Raw genomic sequence first — 11469 nt, 5'->3', positions numbered from 1 at the left:
GCTGGTGACTAGCCCCCAATGTGATATTCGGGAGATCCGAGGTATGTACCTGTATCACTTGGCTTGGCCGAAGATACAAAACCTTCGCATTACATAGTGTAATCTCCAACGATTTCTAGTTTAACACTTGTCATCGGATCACCGACCAGTTCTTGCTTATTATGACAGTCAGTTTTTGGCTTTCTCCACTAATGTACTTAGCCAGGCTAACCGGAAGTACAATCCCAGTGGTTCTCCCTTTACCGTCTTAGCCGAACATGCAGAATGTAAGATAGTAAACACAGGAGTAGGGCAACCCAACTATGGACCCAAGACATAATTCAGAACTGATGCATATAATGCAATATCCGAGACGCCGAACACGTAAAGAAAGAATAGTGCCAAACTTGAGGCATATGGCGAGTACTATGGTCAAGTCCCTGGTCTATTACCCGATTACCGCCTTAAGGAAGAATTGTGCCGAACTAGTTTATAGTAGTGTCGAAGAGCAAAAGAGAGGTGCAATATAAAAGACTGCAAGAGGACCATAAAAAGTTGTCTTCATTTCCAAAAAGCTCATGACATCTATCCGTACCATTCGAACTACCAAAGCATCTGTTATAGGCACTTTATAAGAAACAGGAAAAGTTTTAGAGATGAAAGGTTTACACAAGGCCTTGAAGCATGGGTTGATGTCCCTACTGTGCCCTACTGCATGTCTGCGCCTTTGCTTCTGTTGGGAGAAAAAACTCCATAGAGGGGTTGAGAATCAACTGACGGGCCCTTGACTAGGAGCCTTGAGAGGTCGCCGAGCTATTTTAGCTTATTACCAGATTGGTCTGTGAGGTACCTGTTCGACGTCCGAAGTCATCTGTGACCATAGTTCAGTTGAGTCGACCACTTAGGTTTTAGGTGAATTTGGTCCCCACAGCTGCCCAAGGTATTTTCACTACGGAGTTGTGCTGACAAGGCACATAATATGCCTATGGAGTGTGTGTTGTGTGTGGGGGGGGTAACCCCATTTACATGGAGCGTACGGGTGGTCCTCAAACAGAGATAGAGCTCGGGCCCGTTTCCTTGCTTCTCGTGCCTTGACAGCGGGCTGATAGTGGGGGCCCTCAATGTTGGTTTGGACATCGGCCGCTAGGGCCGCTGTATATTCTTCAGTCCGGAGTGAACATTCTGTGTTGCCATTGACTATAATGACACCCTTAGGTCTGGGTATATTTATCTTTAAGCATGCATAATGGGGGACAATGTTGAAATGAGCGAACGCTATCCGGCCCAAGAGTGCATGATAACCACTGCGGAAAGGGACAATGTCAAAGATCAAGTCCTCACTGCAGAAGTTGTCTAGCGAACCGAATAGCACTTCCAAAGTTAGGGTGCCCGAGCAGCGGGCATCCACACTGGAGATTACCCCTTTGAAGGTAGTGTTACTGGGTTTGATCCTTGATGGGTCAATACCCAGTTTCCTCGTTGTATCTGCGTAGATCAGATTGAGGCTGTTGCCTCCATCCATTAGAACTCTAGTGAGGTGGTACCCATTGATAATGGGATTGAGGATGAGGGCTGCCGATCCTCTGTGACGGATACTGGTCGGATGGTCCCTACGGTCTAAGGTGATCGGGCATGCCGACCACGGGGTGAATTTGTTGGGGAACGTAGTAATAATTCAAAATTTTCATACGTGTCACCAAGATCAGTCTAGGAGATGCTAGCAACGAGAGAGAGAGAGAGAGGGAGTGCATCTTCATACCCTTGAAGATCGCTAAGCGGAAGCGTTACAAGAAGGCGATTGATGGAGTCGTACCCGCGACGAATCAAATCGCGGAAGATCCGATCAAGCGCCAAACAAACGGTGCCTCCGCGTTCAACACACGTACAGCCCGGGGACATCTCCTCCTTCTTGATCCAGCAAGGGGAGAGGAGAAGTTTAGGGAGAGCTCTGGCACCACGACGGAATGGTGGTGGAGCTTGCAGTTCTCCAGCGGGGCTTTGCCAAGCACTACAGAGGAGGTGTTGGAGAGGGGGACGGCTGCGCCAGGGGAAGGGTGCGGATGCCCTCCCACCCCCTCTATTTATAGGGTGAAGGGGAGAGGGGGCCGGTCCCCTTAGATCCCATCTAGAGGGGGCGGCGGCCAAGGGGGAACTTGCCCCCCAAGTTTGGTGGGAGGCGCCCCCACTGTGATGCCCCGAGACCGTTGTGCCAGGTGTTTTCCAGTTATTCGCTGTTGTTGCCTTGTCTTTCGCTTGTGTTTTGCTTTGCATCATGCCATCATGCTAGCATGTCTTTTAATTTTTAAAAGTTAACTAAATAAATTGCATAGATCTTTCGATCTATTTAAATCGAGGGAAATTCACATGGTGAAATTCTCTTTAAAACATATCCTCCCAATATTTAGGGAGCTATAATAAATATCACGTTAATTTTCGGAATCACCCTTAAACACACTTGCAGATAATCACATGCCTTTTTCAACTTCAAGTTTGGTCCCCAAACTTTCCCTGTAAATTCTTTCATCACTTCCCCGAGCTTCACCTAAATTCTCAACATTTCTGGGCACTTCAAAACCCTAGTCCTAGTTCGAACCATTTGATTAAATTCAAATGAGTTTGAATTTAATTTCTGCAATCATGCCACTTCTATTCTTCTGTGCACATGCACATTTTTGCGTGTCCAGAAAAATAATCCCAGTGCCCAAGTTCCTTCTCTACCATTTTCTTTTCTCTCTTTTCTCTCTTCTTATTTCTTGGTTTTGGAAATAAAGAAGAGATGAGACAGGGAGTGGAGAGCCCAGCAGCCTCCCTCTCCTCTGGGCCGGCTAGTCAGGCCGCCCTGGTCCCCTCAGCCCACCAGAGGCCAAATTGGACCTCCTAACCCTAGGCCCCGAGCCCCTGACCTCCTCCTCTCATTCTCTCCCTTGATCCCTTCCTCCACTGCCGCACTCTAACCCTAGCCCGATCCCTCGCTCTCTCTCTCGCGCCGCCAAAGCCTCCTGCTCGATCCCCACGCTCCTCCCTCCTCTCGCTCGCCTACACCACCAGACCAGGCCGCCTCCACCACCCTTGCCCGGTCCCGGCCGGATCCCGCCGGCAGGGCCCCGTCACACCTCTGGCGCGCCACGCTCGTCGCCTTGCAGCTGCCGCGGGCCAACGCCACCTCCAGCCTCCCCTTCGTCTATGTCGTCTCCTGCTCCTTGCCTCGAGCACCGGCGCTCCAAGGCCGGCCTCCTGCGGCTCGTCATTGCTGGAGCTCCCCACCACTAGCAAGCAGCCTCCCTCTCCCATTCGACCTCCTCCCGGGCTTCCTTCCTCTGCTCCATTCACGCCTCTGCTCGTCCCGCTCGTCGTGGCCGCCGCCGTGGAGCTTCGAGCCTCTGGCAGCAACAGATGCAGGTCCAGGCAGCCAGTGGCGTAGCCAAGATTTTATGCCAGGGTGGTCCAATTGACAAAAACAAAATTACACCGCAAACTCAACTAACAAACGCATATATAATACTTCAAATGCACATATCAAGAAGATCTTTCAAAACATATTAAAATTCATGGTTAAATCATAAATTCGCGTGATAGAAGATAACACACCTAGCTTGTGAGGATAACGCCTTATCATGACTATCAAAGTCTCAATTGCTGCATGTCAGATGAAAACGGAGGAACAATCTTCTTCTGAATGTCCGGAAGAAAGGGATCCAGTGCCTAATAAGGTCCTCTTCACTTTGCAACAGTTCTACCAAAAAAATATTAACTGCTAGTTGGAACAAATCCTAATAATCAATCCGTTCAATTTACCAATTATCAATTAAAAAAACTTTAATGCTGGCACCCTAAGCTTAACTTGTTCGGAACTTAAGATCTTCGTAGCAAAAGAAAATTACACTTCGAATCAAAGGAGAATAAAAGTCTTACTGAGATTAGAGTACGTACAATGAAAAACTGAACAAGTTGTGCTCAGCCTAATTTGGTTGTACGTGCTTGCTTGATTCGCTGGCCGCCTGTCCGCCGCCGCTGGCACGACGACCGTCCTTCACCGGCCGTGCGCTGGGCAATGGCGCTCGCCGCTGGCTGATTAGTTACTTAGATGCTAGGGTTCCAGAAGAACTACAAGAAGGAGGCGCCAGGATTCAGGAACGTCTTTTGGAATCTGGAGACAGAACGTCGATCAATCAGCACATATACATGTACGAGCAGACCAAACGAGCCAATCTTTCACGTGTACAGGGGCTGAGTTGGGCCGGTTGTGTCTTCATTTTTCTATATACAATAGTATTAAACTAATGGGCTGAATTCCAGGGTGGTCCGTGGACCACCCTGGCCACCCTACAGCTACGCCACTGCAGGCAGCCCTGTACCATATCCGCCGTCCCGCCCTCGAGGACGACCCCACGCCCCGTCTCCTTCATCCGTGTCCCCTTCGTCACTACGCATCCTGCCCCGCCGGCCATCTCCGCCGTCTTCCCCTGTATCCAGCCGGAGCTTGCCTTCCGGCTCCGGATCCACACCTCCCGCGCTCAGTCCCGGCACTGTAGGAGCATTGCATCCTCATCCACCCAAAAGCCATCATGGCAGGCTTTGTGCCGTGTCTTGACCTCCTATTCACGTTGACTGGAAGACCACGAGAGACCTCTTCGTCTCCTGCACACGTTGTTGATCAACAGTTCCATGCACACCAAGTACTATGACACCAAGTACCCTTCGGATTCGTCAAGACCCTCATGTATGACTACACCCGGTGATGCGTCAAGTACCTCTACGGAAGACCCGAATGTCTACGAACCGTGTACGATGACCGCCGCCGAAGGCCATCGAGTGAACAACTACCGTCGTCGTGGATTCGACAAGACAATGTGTAAAACTACTTCCACGACGACCGTGTACCACTACCGTCGCGAGAATGCCTACTTCCTTTACCGAACTCGAACCACTCCGTAAATACACCTTTGGAAGGTATAACCGCCGGAAGGATGCCCGTGGACCGTATGCATGTGATGTGTTGTATGAGATGCCCATGTTTGCACCATGGTCGAATCGTTGCTCGCTTGTTGCTCATTTTCTATGCTACTAACCCGTGGGAACCCGGTAGTCGGGAGCACCCCACCATCTTGCTCTACTCGCTCACGCCATTTCTTTTGCCACTGACATCTCAGTCGAGCTGCCGGATCATTGGAATGTTGTTGTGGCACCATTTCCATATTCAGCGCCATGGCACCATTTCCGTTGTCGCTGTTGTGGCACCCCTTTCATTCCGCTGTGGTGACAAAATGCTCCACATCTTATAACTTGCCAACATCTTCATAAAATTGCATAAAACTTGCACATGCCATCCGCATCATGATAATAACATTTAAAATGTTTAAATTGTTGTTTGCTTCAATTTCTAAATGACATGTGGGTTTTACCGGAATGGTTATTTGTTGTTTCCAGCCTCACTTAAAATTGCCTAAAATGTGTAGTTTACTTTTGCCTCACCTCTTACCATGTTTAACAATATTTAATATTGTTGGGTACATAACCGAGAGCGAACTAAATAAAAGGATGTGGTGTTTTGTCAATATGCATCTCATTGCATATTGAGCTCCACTTAACTTGTAGTTTTGTTTGTGCACCTTTCCATGCCATGCATAGTTAAACTGGACATGCATCATCCTTGGTTGTGCATCATGCCATGTTTTATGCTTGTGTGTTTACCATGTTGTTTGCTTCTTTCCGGTTTGCTTCTCTCGTTAGCTTCGGTTTCATTCTGGAGTAGTGAGGATCCGTTCGACTATGTCCGTTTGTCTCCTTCATGGACTCGTTCTTCTTCCTTACGGGATTTCGGGCAAGATGACCATACCCTCGTAATCACTTCTATATTTGCTTGCTAGTTGTTCGTTCTATCGCTATGTCGCGCTACCTACCACTTGTTATATCATGCCTCCCATATTGCGATGGCAAGCCTCTAACCCACCTTCCTAGCAAACCGTTGTTTGGCTAAGTTACCGCTTTTGCTCAGCCCCTCTTATAGCATTGTTAGTTGCAGGTGAAGTTGAAGTTTGTTCCATGTTGGAACATGGATATGTTGGGATATCACAATATTTCTTATTTTAATTAATGCATCTATATACTTGGTGAAGGGTGGAAGGCTCGGCCTTATGCCTGGTGTTTTGTTCCACTCTTGCCACCCTAGTTTCCGTCATACCGATGTTATGTTCCTTGATTTTGTGTTCCTTACGCGGTTGGGGTTATGGGACCCCCTTGACATTTCGCCTTGAATAAAACTCCTCCAGCAAGGCCCAATCTTGGTTTTACATTTTCCTAACAACCTATAACCTTCCCTTGGGGTTGCAAACCCGAGGGTCATCTTTATTTTAACCCCCCGGGCCAGTGTTCCTCTGAGTGTTGGTCCAAAATAGAGCCCTTTGCAGCGCCACCTCGGGGAAACTTGGGGGCTAGTTTTAGTTGTACGAATTGCTCATCCAGTGTGCCCTGAGAACGAGATATGTGCAACTCCTATCGGGATTTGTCGGCACATTCGGGAGGTCTTGCTGGTCTTGTTTTACCATTGTCGAAATGTCTTGTAACCAGGATTCTGAGTCTGATTGGGTTGTTCCGGGAAAAGGAATGTCCTTCGTTGATCGTGAGAGCTTGTGATGGGCTAAGTTGGGACACCCCTGCAGGGTTTAAACTTTCAAAAGCCGTGCCCGCGGTTATGTGGCAGATGGGAATTTGTTAATGTCCGGTTGTAGAGAACTTGACACTTAACTTAATTAAAATGAATCAACCGCGTGTGTAGCTGTGATAGTATCTTTCGGCGGAGTCCGGGAAGTGAACACGGTCTTGTGTTATGCTTGAACGTAAGTAGTTTCAGGATCACTTCTTGATCACTCATAGCTTTTCGACTGTTGCGTTGCTTCTCTTCTCACTCTTATTTGCGTATGTTAGCCACCATATCTTGCTTAGTGCTTGTTGTAGCTCCACCTCACTACCTTATCCTACCCATAAACTTAAATAGTCCTGATCTCGCGGGTGTGAGATTGCTGAGTCCTCGTGACTCACGGATACTTCCAAAACAGTTGCAGGTACCGAGAATACCCGTGCAGGTGACACAACCGAGCTCAAGCGGGAGCTTGATGAAGATCTTGATCATTGTTTTGTGTCTTTTCCGGATGATCAGTAGTGGAGCCCAGTTGGGATGATCGGGGATCTAGCATTTGGGGTTGTCTTCTTTTATTTTAGTTCCGGAGTCGGACCTTGATTGTACTCTGGATGATGTATGTTTAACTTGTTATTGGTGTGAAGTGGCGATTTTAAGCCAACTCTTTATCCCTTTCTTATTCAATACATGGGATTGTGTGAACATTACCCCTCTTGCGACAAAACCACCATGCGGTTATGCCTCTAAGTCGTGCCTCGACACGTGGGAGATATAGCCGCATTGTGGGTGTAACAAGTTGGTAATCAGAGCCATCCCCGACTTAGGAGCCCCCTGCTTGATCGAATCGCTGACGTTGTTGAGTCCAGAACAAAATATTTTGAGTCTTAGGATTATATATATCGGAGAGTAGGATTCTTTTTACTCCTCAGTCCCTTCGTTGCTTTGGTGAGGCCTCCTGACGTAGAAGTTTTGACTTTTGTCTCCTCAAATTTCACGATTTTTTTTCAGGATCACGCGGGTATCTTGGAATCATTCCGATAGTCTTGTGACGAGAACATTGTTCTTTGTGCCTCATGACATTTAGGGGTTGTGGTAGTGTCCCGGGGAGTTCAGCTCCGAGGTGTTGTCGTCACAATTTTATCGTTGCAGTTCTGGAATACATGAGTTCGCCGACATCGAAAATCTCTTTTATGTAGTTGTTGGTGAGATAACCTCGACACCACTTAGTACTGGGGTGGGAGTTTGGGAGTATTGCCATAACTCGTATAACGGATGCTTTTTGAAGGTTGAGGTACATGATTTCCGAAGGTATCTTGGTTATGTGTTGAAGGATGGATACAGCTAGATGTAGGGATTGTTAGTTTGGGTGAGATATTATGCTTCCCATGTATTCCCAACACCTGATTGCATAACCAGAAAGTTTCGGGAGTTTATAAGTGGGAATTCAAGTAGCTCCTAGAATATCTTTTCGACAGATGCATGATATGGGATTGGGTAAATCTCCATCATATGTATTTGTTCTGGCTTATTTTGCAAGCCAATCTTTGTTTTGTTTCCAGTTGTGGTATTCGAGTTGCTTCAATGTAAACTGTTGATTCCATACCTTTTCCTAAGCGGTGTTCTGATATTCCTATGTGAATACTAACCCTTCTTATTTATCGAGTTTGTCGTCTCAATTCTATTTCCAACCGGTGCGTTTCTCTTCAAGATGATCCCATCATTCTCCCCTTCCGCAAGATCAGTTCTAAGTTTTCTCAACGGTGTTTGTTTCATCCGTCCCAAGTTGCATTTTTTTCCGCCCTCCCACCCTTTTATTCAAGGACTCGGATTTCTTAATCAAGTATCCATCTTATGGATGTGAAGTCTCTTCTTTCTTTTCTTTCAATGTTCTTATTCGGTGATTCTCAGGAAGATACTAACGGAGCTTCAAGTTCATCATTCTTCATTCTTTTTCTTCTCCAGTGGATTCAATTCAACCTTTCGGTGTTGATCATACCATTTCCTGCGTTTCAAATGATTTCTCATGCCGGTGCACCTCTTAATCATTCACTTCTCATTATTCATTTGTTCTGGAGTGTTGAAGATATCTCAGAAGGATCGTCTTTTCATTCAAGATCCGTTCAACCTATTTCGAGGTTGTTATCTCATTCAAGCCATTTAATTCAACCGGCGCAATCTTCCTTTAAATTGTTCGACGGTGCTTCTCTTGAGTGGGCCCTAACCCACAGGTCATTTCCTAGGATCTTACCTGACTCTTCTATTTTCTCGGAGTTATCCTCAAATTCTTTCAAAGTTGATGTAAGAATGAATTATCATCAATCATATGTCTTTCTCCAAGATCTTTCAAATTCTTTTCATCGTTGGTTCAACCTTTCTAATTTTCATCCCGGAGTATATCAACAATTCATGGTGATGTTTCTCATCGTCATTCTCAACATTTGAAGACCAAAGAAAAGTTTTTCCTCCAAATCTTATCCGTTCTCTCAGAGATGCGAAGTTCAAGCTTGCTGCCATCCTCTCATAATTGTTTTCGATTGTGAGAATTCTTTTCACCCATCCGGAGCAATTCAGGAGTATTTTTCAGTTTGATTCTTCGGATCCCATCATCTCAAAATTATTCATTCCAGCTTTCAGCTCCCGTTCTCCAAATCTTATCGGTGCATCGTTCAAATGTCCTCTAATCAGTTCATGATCTCTTCGTTCTCATGTATCTAAATGCTAGCAAGTATCTTCATTCATTTTCCAATTCTTCCGGGTGAATTGTGCTTTTGCTACTTTCATTTTCAATTCTTCGGCGGTTTGTTCAAGATTCCTCTTCCTATGTTCTCATATTAATTTATTCGTTGTTTCAATCCTACCGGTGATTCATTGAAGACCTTCCTAAGTTTGCCCTATATCTATCTTAATCCTTTCTACGAGAATAAGTAGTATGCCAAATCCGTTGCTTGTCATCAATTTAAATTGGTGAAGGATACGCATAACGTAATTCTTATTCTTGCTTCTTCCAAGTGTTTAATTCTTTTCTACTAGAGTTTGTTCGTGATATCAGTTTCTTGGTTCGAGGTGCTTCATATTTTTTTATCCGGAGTTCCAAGTTTTCCACATTATTCCATCACGAAGCTCCATCTAAATCATCGCAAGGATTCACCTTGTGTTTTCAACTTATCTTTCTTTTTATCATACTTTTATTACCGGAGTTCTTCATGGAGGCTCTACATGGTGGTTCGTCAAGGATTCCTTTCATTCTTCATTTGTTCTTCAAGATTTCTCTCGGAGTTAAGACCCGCCTAGCTATACTCTAAAATAAACATGGCGCTCAACACATGCTTTGTTTTGAGGAGTTCAAGCCTTCTTCATCTTGCATTCCAAAGTGCAGTTCTTCCTATCTTATCTTTTGAGGTGGTGTTATGTCACTCTTGACAATTTCCCTTCGTGTGTCATGATTCAACAGTTGTCAAGAATGAGATAGTTAAACCCATCAATTTTTTCGAGTATGAGCTCTTCTCAATCCATCAATCTCTTCGTTGGAGTTATCTTGGGTTATATTTCACCTAAAGCCTTCCCTAAGGAATGTTGCTATTGTGGTGCTTATCAATAATACAAGTTTCCTCCTATTCTCGCGATGAAAGAAGTTTTCATCTCTTCGTTGCTCTCAAGCAAGCAATTGATTCCGTTAGTGGCAGAATTTCTCCTTAGTTTTGAGATGCTTTCCATAAGCCCACTACAAGCTTATTCGTTTCGTTGTTGGTTTTCCCAACATCTTCGTTATAACCTTCTTGGAAGAGTGCTTTCGAAGCTCAGTTGTGGCAGAAGCTGGCGGTTTCTTCTCCATTATTTTATTCCAATGATCTATCTTCTATTATTTCTTCTGGAGGCATTGTGATGTTGCTCTTTTCACTCATCATCTCGAATTGTAAGGATCGTGTTCTTTCGTGCTTATCCATTTAACCGTAGTGTCGCGTCCTCCTTTCAAGTTCTTCCCATTATGTCAAGTTTTGCTTCTATTTTCTACCGAGTGCTTCCTACATTATTTCATTCTCATTCCTTGCTTATTCCGTTTCAACAGGAGTGGTTACTTGTCCTTCCTTGTCGCTTGAGCTCTTCATCCATGTCTTTCAACCCACAAGGTTTTCACAAATGTTCCTTGTTCCTCTTTTCTAATAGAGTGTTTTTAACTTTGTTCATCTTTGTTGTATTCTTTCTTTCAATTTGTTCAACCTCTCAAGGTTCTCTGGTTTCACTCATTTGCCAAAGAAGCAACTTAGTTTTACCTCTTTTCTTCCTCTTCCGTTTCTCTCTGGCGCCATCCTAGATCTTGGGACGAGATCCTCTTGTGGTGGTGGAGTGTTGTGACACCCCGAGACCGTTGCGCCAGGTGTCTTCCAGTTATTCGCTGTTGTTGCCTTGTCTTTCGCTTGCGTTTTGCTTTGCATCATGCCAGCATGTATTTTAATTTTTAAAAATCAACTAAATAAATTGCATAGATCTTTTGATCTATTTAAATCAAGGGAACTTCACATGGTGAAATTCTCTTTAAAACATATCCTCCCAATATTTAGGGAGCTATAATAAATATCCCGTTAATTTTTGGAATCACCCTTAAACACACTTGTAGATAATCACATGCCTTTTTCCGCTTCAAGTTTGGTCCCCACACTTTTCTTGTAAATTCTTTCGTCACTTTCCCGAGCTCCACCTAAATTCTCAACATTTGTGGGCACTTCAAAACCCTAGTCCTAGTTCGAACCATTTGATTAAATTTAAATGGGTTTGAATTTAATTTTTGCAATCATGCCACTTCTATTCTTCTGTGTACATGCACATTTTTGCGTGTCTAGAAAGATAATCCCAGT

Source organism: Triticum aestivum, chromosome 5A (genome assembly GCF_018294505.1).
Source record: "Triticum aestivum cultivar Chinese Spring chromosome 5A, IWGSC CS RefSeq v2.1, whole genome shotgun sequence".
NCBI classification, from domain to species: domain Eukaryota; kingdom Viridiplantae; phylum Streptophyta; class Magnoliopsida; order Poales; family Poaceae; genus Triticum; species Triticum aestivum.
This window is presented reverse-complemented; position numbering follows the sequence as displayed.